Genomic DNA, 11,219 nt, shown 5'->3' on the forward strand with positions numbered 1-11,219 from the left:
TCACCTCACTTTCCTGTTAGCACCCCTTCCCCACCCCACCCCTACTTTCCATGGAGTCCATTAATAACAAGTTTGGGGCCTTATCTACTGTTTTCTTCCTCCCAAGACACAGTGCTTTGGTATTTTACAACTAAGAAATAAAGGAAGTCATGCTGAGAAGGGTCAGTCATGCCTGGGAGAAAATCCAAGATACAAAGAGCTATCAGCTGGATTTCTGCAGAGGAAATCCAATATAGATAAAGACAAAGCTCACACTTTGATCTCCAACTGCATGGGAATGACTGCATTTAGCTGAGCAGGGGCCGAGGCACTGGCAGGTCTAACTCCGGCTACGGCCATCAGCACAGCAAGGATAATCCATCCATTTAGGAAAAGCCCATCACCTTGAATTTGATTTTCCTTTTTTAAAGAACAAAAACAAAGCAGAGGGTGAAAAGCATCCTGAGCACTGGTGCTGAATTCTGTGATCTGTGCTGACAGCCACACCGAAGGCAGGCCATGAACACAGAAACTGGAGGGCAGGGGCCTCAAAAGCTGGCAAGGGGATTTAAAGCCTTCAAATAAGAAACAGCTGGAGAAATAGGATGCTTTGAGTACAGCAGAGGTCTTACAAGTCAGACAGACAGACAACTAAAGTTGGCCAGGAAAGACAGCAAAAATGCAGAGTCTGTCGCCAACTATGTCGCCACCTATGCCATTCGCTGTCATCACATGGAAGTTAAGCACAAACCAAGCCTACAACCTTTTCCTCAAAACAAGACAAAAACAGTGATTTTTAACATGAAATCTGCCTGTTTCTAAATGCTGGTTTCTGCATAAGGTGCAAGCCTTACTTTATTCAAACTATCACCAGCATGCAGCCTATGTTAAAGCGACGAAGCAGACATGGCGACTGTCTCCTCACAGCTGCAATTGTTCTATGCAATCCGAAATGATGACACTTGGGAGACAAAATAAACAGCTGGATCTAAGAAAATACCTTCTAGCCTGAGTCGCAAGCTGGGACGGTGACATCGCTGTAATAGTTTAGATGCAGGGCTGGAGAGATGGCTCAGTGGTTAAGAGCATGGACTGAGTTGAAATCCCACAACCATCTGTAATGGGATCTGATGCCTCTTCTAGTGTGTCTGAAGACAGCGACAGTGTCTTCATGAAATAAATAAATAAATCTTTAAAAAAATAAATAAAAATAATAAATCTTTTAAAAAATAAAAATAAATTTAAAAATATAACACAGTGTGATGGATTATAATAGTGTTTTAAATTGTTGTATAAGTTCTTTGCCAATTTTGTGTTCTTTTCTTCCATAGAATTTATTCTTTAGGGGATGGAGAAATGGCTCAGCTGTTAAAAAAGCAGTAACTGCTCTTTCTGAGGATTTGGGTTCAATTTCCAGCACCCACATGGTAGCTCACAATTGTTTGTAACTCCAGTTTCAGGAGATCTGAGACCCTCACACAGATACGTATGCAGGCAAACCATCAATACCCATAAAATAAAAATAAGCAAAAATCATTTTAAAAATTAAAGAATTTATTCTTCAGAGTCACCGAGGGGCTGCAGAGGTGGCTCAGCTAAGAAAAGTTACTTGTTACCCTTTCAAGTTTGGTTCCTAGCACCCACATGGTGGCTCCCAACCATCAGTAACTCCAGTTTCAGAGGATTGGCGCCCTCCTCTGACCTCTGCAAGCACCAGGGATGTGTGTGGTGCATAGATATATTTTCAGGCAAAATACTCGTGGAATAAAAAAGTGAAATAAACCTAAAAACCAAGACACTGAGAGATAGGCTAGATGCTAACAGGCTGGTGTGTGTGTGTGTGTGTGTGTGTGTGTGTGTGTGTTGCTGAGGATTGGGAGGTAGTGGAAGATTGAATGCCCAGGAGACCTGCCTGAAGCTATACAAAGGAGGTGGCTCTTAAACTAGTCAGAAGAATTTACTGACCTGTCTGCAACTAAACTTTTTTTTAAGATTTTATTTATTATACATAAGTACACTGTAGCTATTTCAGACACACCAGAAGAGGGTATCAGATCCCATTACAGATGGTTGTGAGCCACCATGTGGTTGCTGGGAATTGAATTCAGGACCTGTGGAAGAGCAGGCAGTGCTCATAACTGCCAAGCCAGGTCTCTAGCCCCTTAAATTTATTTTTAAACAATTATTATTTGTGTGTCTGTGTATGTGACAAGGTCAGAAGGGTGTTGGCTCCCTGAGCCAGGAGATTTAGGCTGTTGTGAACAACCTGATGTTGAGGGTGTTGAGGGACTGAACCTGAATCCTCTACAAGAACAGTATGTGCTCTTAACCACTGAGCCATTTCTCCAGTCCCATATGCTTACACAGCTTAGCTGTCCAGTTAGTTACATAGACCGAGGGCATATTCCCAACCTATTTCTGTTTTATATTCCTCCCTTGGGCTATAAAATATCTCTGCTGAGAAAAATATTTTAAAGAAGTTGGGAACACTTCAGATGATAACACGTGAGAGGACAAGATTACAGGGTAAAGTGTCCACAAAGCAACTGTCAGGATGTTAATCATTAACATCATGGCCAGTCAGTCTCAAAGTTACTGGGCCCAGCCGAATGGAAGAATATACAAATGGTGCTGACTCTTTAGGACAGACACGGGGCTTCCTAGACCACATGCTTTTCCACACTTTACTGCAAACACTGACTTGTTCTCTGGGATACACGCAGGTAGTAACTACTAAATAGATTAGAGTCTACACTCTATCATGTATGTGCTGTTCTCCTTTGGATGGCTCCATCCCTGGGATTTTAATGGGTCATTTGGATGCCTCTGAGCAATACTCCACACCGCACATTATGGACTACATAGAGGAACCACACTATTAAATAAGCCTCTCTATCCCTCCGCACCTCAAGGCTACAGGTTTTTTTTTTTTTTTTTTAAGAAGATGGCTCAGCGTTTAAGAGAACTGACTGTTCTTCCAGAGGTCCTGAGTTCAACTCTCAGCAACCACATGGTGGCTCACAACCATCTGTAATGGGATCTGATTAATGGGATCTGAGTGTGTATCTGAAGACAGCTACAGTCTACTCGTATAAATAAAAATAAATTTTAATAGAGATTTCCTTTTTTTAAAGATCCAGCTTCTTTTACACCTACTTACATCACCCGAGACACCTGAAAGACTGCAATCACACAAGGTTCGTCTTAAGAGGTTCAGGCAGGAGAAGACAATGCTCACATGTTAGTCTCCCTCTGTCCTTGAGCTCCCCACTTCATCTGCACACAATCTGCTATTTCATGGAACCTATAACACGTGAAAAGTCTTTTCTGTTTGCTCAGCTGTCCCGTTATCACAGATTCTCAAAGGGAGCAGACACCACAAGGAAAAGGAAATGAATGTAAATAAAATTTTTGTTGGCTTATTTTTTGACATAGGCCTCTCCAAACTCTCTTCTGTAGCTAAGGCTGACCTTGGACTCCAGGTGCACCTAGCAAGTTCTGGTTTCAGGTGTGTGCTAGTGGAGCTGGAAAGGAACAACTGACCAAGAACTTTCTCAACTCAACTTAGTTCTCCAGCAAATATCAGCGAGTAGTTTTAGAACTTTTGATGGAAGAGCCTTGGTTCTTAGTCCTTGCTTCACACGGAACTATGTACAGAGACAGAGCCGCACCGGGACTCCATCTGGGGAGACACTCTTATTTCTAAGACCTTATTCTGCTTTAAACAATACCTTTAACCCCTCTCCAGTCACCACCAAAGCAAAGGCTGTAGCTGAGCGGTAGAGGGCGTGCCGTACAGCATGTGGGAAGCCCTGGGTTCCACAGGTAAAAAAGCAAACCAACTCAAGTCACTCAACTGACAGGACCTGCTTCACTGCCTAGTTCCTTCCCCACCCTAACCCTAACCCTAACCCTAACCCTAACCCTAACCCTAACCCTAACCCTAACCCTAACCCTAACCCTAACCCTTACTGGCCTTTCCCACTGGGCTAGAGATCATGGCTTATAGCAGGCTGGCCTGGAACTCTTGGTGAGCCTCTTGCCTGCCTACACACCACACCCTGGCCTAGCGCCTTCACACAGCACAGTGTTTTCCAACCTGCACACTTCCTTCTGAAAGCTGCCAGCCTATTTTAGACCTCCCCCTCTCTCCTAGAGTCCATTTTTCTCTCCCACCTAGTTACTGGGTCTTTTCCACTCCCAGACCTAATCACTAAGAGATTCCAACAGACAACAGGTATTTAATAACGGTTTTTCTTCTAGAAAAGTGAGGATGAGAGAATAAACACACACACACACAAGCTTTTTGTTAGTTCTACTGTCACCTTTGGTGTCCAAACCTGTGTCTCAAGAATTCTGAAGATGCTAGGTCTGGATTTGGAGGCTCCAGCTTTATAATCCCAACACTGCAGAGGCTGAAACAACAGGCTCACCAAGAACTCCAGGTCAGCCTGGGCTACCGTGTGGCCCTGTGTCTAACAACCAAACAAAACAAAAACCCACACACAATTCTTAATAGCCACAATTCTAGTCTCCTCCAGAAAGCATTTAGACTAACTTCATCATCCCTTCAGGCTCTTCAGGCTCTCCATGGGCAAAGATCTGAAAATCCTCACAGGAAATGGATATGTTTAACACACCAAATAAGAGTTTAAGAAAGTGGTTTTTCTTTCATTGCGATTTATGTAAAAGTCCTCTGCTGGAATAAGCTATTGAGAAAGTCTAGTTTCACTCAAGATTATCAATGCCCCTGGGAGGAACCACCATCCCAGACTCTACAGAGAGTTATAGTCACTGAGTCAGAGGGGAAAGCTAACTGTTGAGCAATAGACAGGAACCTCCATGCCTGCTTGGATGGATGGATGGATGGATGGGGAGGGAGGGAGGGTAGAGGAGAAGGGATCAAGAAGTCCAGCCTTGAAATGCCAGATTCTCCAAGTGGAACAAGAACAAAAGTGAAGAACCGCTAACGCCACCTCTTTAATCACATACTGACTTTCCTCTTCCCCAAAAGAAGAGGACCTATTAAAGGCCTTGAGAATTTAAAGAGCAGCGGTCTAGGTTGGGGGCTGACACCCATGGGCTTTCAGGGGGCTAAGGGCCATGGATATCTCAACGAGGCTAAGCCGCTGATCACTATGGACTAGGGCAAGCACTCGGTGCTGCCTGGCTTCTCAGGCTCTGACCTGGAGCTGTCGCCAACAGAACAGTCACTCTATGTAGGGCGTCACGGGGACCCCCATCCCTCAGCTGTGGCACACCCAGGCCCCGGGAGGACACAGAACACAGCAGCACCTGAACCCCTGGCAGGAAGTGGCCACCTGGAGAGAAGAGCCCGACGGGCAGCGGCGCGCAGCTGTGCCGAGAGAAGCGGCCAGATGTGGGAGTGATCGCGGGGAGGTGAAGGCTGCGCTTCCACGGGAGATGCTCCCGTGGGCCGCTAGTGCCCGGCCCCGGCGGAGCGAGGCCCCCGCGCGGGGCAGGCCTACCCGGCTGCGCCGCCGCAGCAGCTCCCAGGCACCGCCGTTCGTGCCCCCGCCCGCCACGGCCGCAAGCTCAAGGCTGCCCCCGGTGCTTCCCACCAGCCTTTCCTGCCCTGCCCGGGTCCTCGGGCTTCCATGCCGCCCGGACTCCTACCGGCTTCCAGTCAGGGACGAGCCACCGCCGTTGCCTGCCTGAAAGTCCGCTTCCCACAAGCCGCTCTGGCCGCCGGCTGCGCGCCTCCCAGGCCGCGCCGGATCCTCCGCTCCCCCTGCCGGCCGGCGGCCATTTCCGACCGGCGCCGGCGGAACTTGCCGAAGATGGGCCGGAAACGGCCGAACCTGCGTCTGCCGGCGAGAGGAAAGCGCAGAGGTGTTCGTGACTTTCCGGACGCGTCCGAAAGCACAGGCGGAGGGGGCGGTGGGCTCTGCCCTCCAGGGTCCCAGGCGCAGGCTGGGTGCCAGTGATTGTGAGGAGGGCCAGGAGCCTGGAGGAGAGGCCCCACTAATCTGGGTAACCCTCAATCTAAAAATAAGCCCATGGCCAGATGGGGTAGCCCGTGCTAGCAATGACCCACAGTGCTGAAACACTTTTAAATATTTAGCTACAAATAAAGGGCGGGGCTGAGTGGATGCTTAGGGGGGAAAAAAAATCCCCGGCTTTGCAAAACAGATTAATCAACTTGCAAGTTTTAGGCTAAAAGGAATATCCTTTAAATACTTTAAAGCCAGGCCCTGTGGTGGGAATTGGGAAGACTACAGAGAGAGAATACGGGGAGGAGGGGTAGAGGGGGAGGGGAGAGACCTCAGAGGGGGCGGAGAGAGGCGGGGAGGAGGGGGAGAGAAAGGAGGGAAAGAGGGAGGAGACAGGATCAATCTTAAAAATGGCACGAGGTCACCAGAGTTAATTTAGAAAACAGTTCAAGATCATCTTTTAAAATTAACAATTGTAGTATAGTCTAAAGTCAGATTGCTTCGATGTATTTCTTTGAGTCCCCAAAACAAGGCTGTTGCCCCAGGGCTTCCTCCACAGAATCCAGACAGACCCAGCTAGGTTGGCTCATTTCCATCCCTGTGCTTGGGTGGTCTGTTACTTTTAGGAGAACTGCGCCCCAGAGTTGGTTTCACAGCTGTTGACCCTTCCACCTGCCCTTCTTGGGAGCACCCAGAACTACGGGACAGAGAGGCTGAGAAACAGGACTGCACTCCCACGGAGGACAGTGTGAGTTAACCATTCCCTTTGCAAAACAAAACTTTTTTTTTTTTTTTAGGTTTTTTTTTTTTTTTTCGAGACAGGGTTTCTCTGTGTAGCCCTGGCTGTCCTGGAACTCACTCTGTAGACCAGGCTGGCCTCGAACTCAGAATCTGCCTGCCTCTGCCTCCCGAGTGCTGGGATTAAAGGCGTGCACCACCATGCCCGGCAAAACAAAACTTTTTAAAAACCCTGACAGTCTATTTTCTGGAGCCATCTCCTTATCTCCTGATCTCTCCACTCATCTCCAGGTCAGCCTCCGCTCTTTCCCTCACCTGTCCTATTTTACTCTCCTGTAACTGATAAAACACCACGACCAAAAGCAACTTGGGGAGGAAAGGGTTTATTAGGCATACACATCCCAGTCACAGTTTATTATTGAAAGAAGCCAAAGCAGAAACTTTAAAGCAGGGCAGGGCCCTTGGAGGCAGAAATTGAAGCAGAGGCCGTGGAGTGAGGCTGCTCGCTGGCTCAGTTTTCTTTTTCTTACACTAGAGACCACCTGCCCAAGAGTGGCTCTGTGCACAATGGGCTGGGTCTGCCCCAGACTTGCCCACGAGCCAATCTAATAGCCGAGTTTCTTCCTTTTTCCCCCTTCCCCACTTCCTGCTCCCTCTCTCTCCACATGGGGGAGGACATTCTGAGATCTCCCTCTACATATCTCTGGCTGTTCTGGAACTCACTATGTAGACCAGGCTGGCCTGAAACTCACAAAGATCTGTGTGCCTCTGCTGGGATTAAAGGCATGTGCCACCCACCCACACCTGAGGTTCCCTCTTCTCAGAAGATCCTAGCTTGTGTCAAGTTGACAACAACTAACCATCAAACCATCCTTCCTCCTTCCCTTTCTGGGGACATGTAACGCTCCTCTCAACTACTGATGAGTGCAGGAGGTAGAAATTGACTAGACAACGTAGGGTGCAGGGAGTGACTGGCCTTTTCTTGGCTATTGGCTGGAAATAGGTCAAAGATGCCACAAGTACCTAAGCCAAGTGCCACCAGGCTAGAGATGCCAGAAAAGAGGTCATCATTCATCCCCTACCCTTTTCCTGGAAGCCATACTGAGGCTATGACCCAAATTGCCAAGGACCTCGACACCTGGCATGAAAACTGGACTGGGCAGCTCCTCCTCCTTCCTGCCTCCATCCGCTAACGCTGAATTAACTTGCAGGCAGTGGAGCTCAGTGGGGTCCCAGCTCCCCCCGGAGGGGGGAGACCCTTCCCGCTGTACAGGAGCTCCTCTGTCTTTCTCTCCCTACAGTAGGTTTTTGGTTTTTTCCACCTAAATTTTACCCCCTCTGTAGTACATGAATTTCATTCTTTGAATTTGGGAAGTGAGAACCCAAAAGCATCTGGCTCAGGGTGGTTTTGATGGCGGGTTGCGTTTCCAGGACCCTCCCCCTCTCAAGCTAAGCACGGAAGAGCCTAGAAAGGTTCTGCTACCAAAGACATCTCTGTATCACTATTTTCTTTGCCATTCATGCCAGCCTCTTCCTCTCTCCATTTAAGGAGAAACACACATACACACACACACACAATCTCTACTTGCACCACTGGCATATCAAAATAGAATGACTTCCTTTTTTTTTTGTTTTGAGAAATGTCAGGGAAGTAGGAACAAACTTTATGAACTGGAGAACTGAAAAATGGAGAAAGCTTTGTCTGTTCGGCTTGAACTTCCCTTCAGCAGTTCGTCTACTTGGCTTCCTTCCAGAGATGTGTAGTAGTGGCGGCGGCGGCGGCAGTAGGAAGAGCCCAACAATGGGACAGGATAGGAGGCAAGGTAAGAATTTCCAGGGGTGTCAAGTGTGGTGGCGCACACCTTTAATCCCAGCACTCAGGAGGCAGAGGCAGGCGGATTTCTGACTCGGGGGCCAGCCTGGTCTACAAAGTGAGTTCCAGAACAGCCAGGGCTATACAGAGAAACCCTGTCTGGAAAAAAAAACTAAAAAAAAAAAAAAAAAAAAGAATTTCCAGGGGTTGGTTCATCTCCATGTTGGCAAGAGCAGACTTGCAGATAACAGCTGCCTGGTGGACTTAGTCATCCTGTGGACCTCAGTAACACAACACGTTGATGCTTCTACCTCTGACTGAGTTGATTTTAACTGTACCTAAGCTTTAGGGAGAAAAAGGAGATTCCTGTGGAACTTACTGGACATAACATCTGGCTGCTGCTCTCTGATTGTCACCCAGGACCTCTCAACCTTGTCAGTCTCCTACCCCAGCTCCTTCTAAAATGTGTGCCAAACTGGCAGTGTGACTCTGGCTTTCCCTAATACTTCTTGTCACTGTAAGCGGTTGCTGGATATCAGTTCCATTGACAGCAGTTCCCCCACTGCAGGACTCCACTCCTTGTTTTGCAGCAGCGCCCTAGATACCATCACAGCGGCAACATCCCCCAAATTCATATTTTATGAATACTTAATTATCAGGCAGTAGGTTACACCCTTTACATGCCAGCTGCCTCATGTTAGTCTGGCTAGGAATTACCACCCTACAGAGGGGAAAATGAAACTTCAGGAAGCTCCAGGAAGCAGAGGCCTGGGACCACAGAGGGCATGGCAGAGTCCACGACTCAAAACCATCCTGACCTGGTATTGACGAGAACAATCTAGGTATTCCACCAGGATGTTAAATTTACTATTTCTCACAGTGGATTCGTTTCTATCCCTTCCTCCTTGCTCTCCCAGAATGTCCTGGTTTATAACGACTTTACCTTCATCTTTCCCAAGACACAAACTCCAAACCTGGCATACCCTTCACTGTTTCTCTTTACTCTTACATTCAGTCACTAAGACCTAAAGCCTTGACCTCGGGGTCTCCACCACCCATCTTTCAAAATTCTAATACCTACCCTGGATCAAGTCCTTTTTATTCTTTCCATGGACTTAGCTCTTCATCAAAATTTAAGGCTCAAAAAGCTTTATCATATTCACAGTGTTTTCTTTCTTTTAGAAAGGAGCTGAAGTCAGAATACAACAAAGCCAGCTCCCACCGGCCTCACCCTACGGGAAACTTTTACAGTGCTTTTCGTCCCTACCTTGCATTTCAGAACTTAATCAGAAATAGGTGGTCAGCAGTGGTGACCCAGAGGCAGGGGGATCTCTGTGAGTTCAAAGACAGTCTGACTGGTGTTCCAGGACTGCCAAGACCGCACAGAGAAACCCTGTCTCAGAAAAAGGAAGGAAGGAAGGAAGGAAGGAAGGAAGGAAGGAAGGAAGGAAGGAAGGAAGGAAGGAAGGAAGGAGAAAAGAAAAGAGAAAACAAAAGAAAAGAAAACAAAAGAGAAAAGAAAAAGAAAAGAAAAGAAATAGGTTTGCATTGTGATTTAACAACCATATAACGAGATCGATTCTGCCCTAAGGAATTAGGATAGGAAATTAGGAGACAGAGGCTCTGTTGTGCCACTAGCCCCTAGTGACCCAGCATCTGCCAGCGGGGCTCTGCCTCCAACAGCTTCTAATTTTAAATTTCAACATGACATATGTGATTGCTTTAATTTGGATCACATGTCCACCCCTCGATTAACGCAGCCTAAGCAACAGATCACCCCAAACCCACCTGTAAATACAGCTTATGTCCAAAGCACAGAGGCACACGCCGTTCTCTCATCTGTTCATACATCTGGCAAGGGAAGCACCTACCAAAGGTACCCAGTGCTGCCAACATGCCATGCCCTCCCACCATGACAGTCACCCGAAGAAAAGACACTCCCAGATAAAGTCTAACAGAACTCGTAGGCGATCAATTCAGCTACACAGAATGAGGATAATTTGACACATTCCGAAAGCCTCTGGTGTAAACAGTCAACACCAGCAAGTGCCACAGCAAGTTCAACAGAAGCTCACAGTGTCACCATAAAGAACGGGCGCAAAGGGGCTTACAGAGCTGGGGAAGTAGCTCAGCTGGTAGAGCTCTTGTCTAGCACATACAGGTCTGTGGTGGTGCAGGCCTGTAATCTCACAATGGAGAGGTGGAGGCAGGAGGATCTAAAGTTAAAGGGCTTCCTCAGCTATAACCCTGGGTATATGAAATTCCTCAGCTATAACCCTGGGTATATGAAATTCCTCAGCTATAACTCTGGGTATATGAAACCTTGTTTAAAAAATATATATGTTTAACAAAAGTGGAAAATTGAGCGTTTTGCAGATCTGCAGCAGATACTGGTATAAAGTCTCCGATTGACACAACGCTAAGGAAAAGGAAATGGGACTGGAGAGATGACTCAGCAGGCAAGAGCACGGGCTACACTTGCAGAGGACCTGGGTTATGCTCCTAGCACCTACATGGGGAGTGACAACCATCCCCATGTAACTACACTTCCAAAGGATTCCCCATGCTTCTGACCCCCACAGACACTAGGCACAAACATGGTTCAAAAGTTGATTTTTAAAAGAAGAAAAAGAAAGAGGATACGGGGACAAAATAAGTATAAAATAAACGATTCCTGAACGGAAGCATAAAATCATGCAGAGGCGGGCTGGAGAGATGGCTCAGTGGGTAAGAGC

General features: G+C 47.3%; 1 protein-coding gene across 4 annotated transcripts in view; it reads right to left on the bottom strand.

The window, feature by feature from the left end:
• Extl3 (exostosin like glycosyltransferase 3) overlaps window positions 1–11,219 on the bottom strand; it is an 89,839-nt gene that overhangs the window by 38,815 nt on the left and 39,805 nt on the right. For 2 of the 4 annotated variants that reach the window (XM_029541544.1, XM_021203256.2), the window contains exon 1: window positions 5,617–5,753. The exons of the other annotated variants lie outside the window; for them this stretch is intronic. The gene's annotated coding sequence lies outside the window, so the exon portion shown is untranslated. Of the gene's footprint in view, window positions 1–5,616; window positions 5,754–11,219 lie in introns of those variants that run through there. 4 annotated transcript variants of the gene reach the window in all.

Source organism: Mus pahari, chromosome 8, assembly GCF_900095145.1.
Source record: "Mus pahari chromosome 8, PAHARI_EIJ_v1.1, whole genome shotgun sequence".
Lineage (NCBI taxonomy): Eukaryota > Metazoa > Chordata > Mammalia > Rodentia > Muridae > Mus > Mus pahari.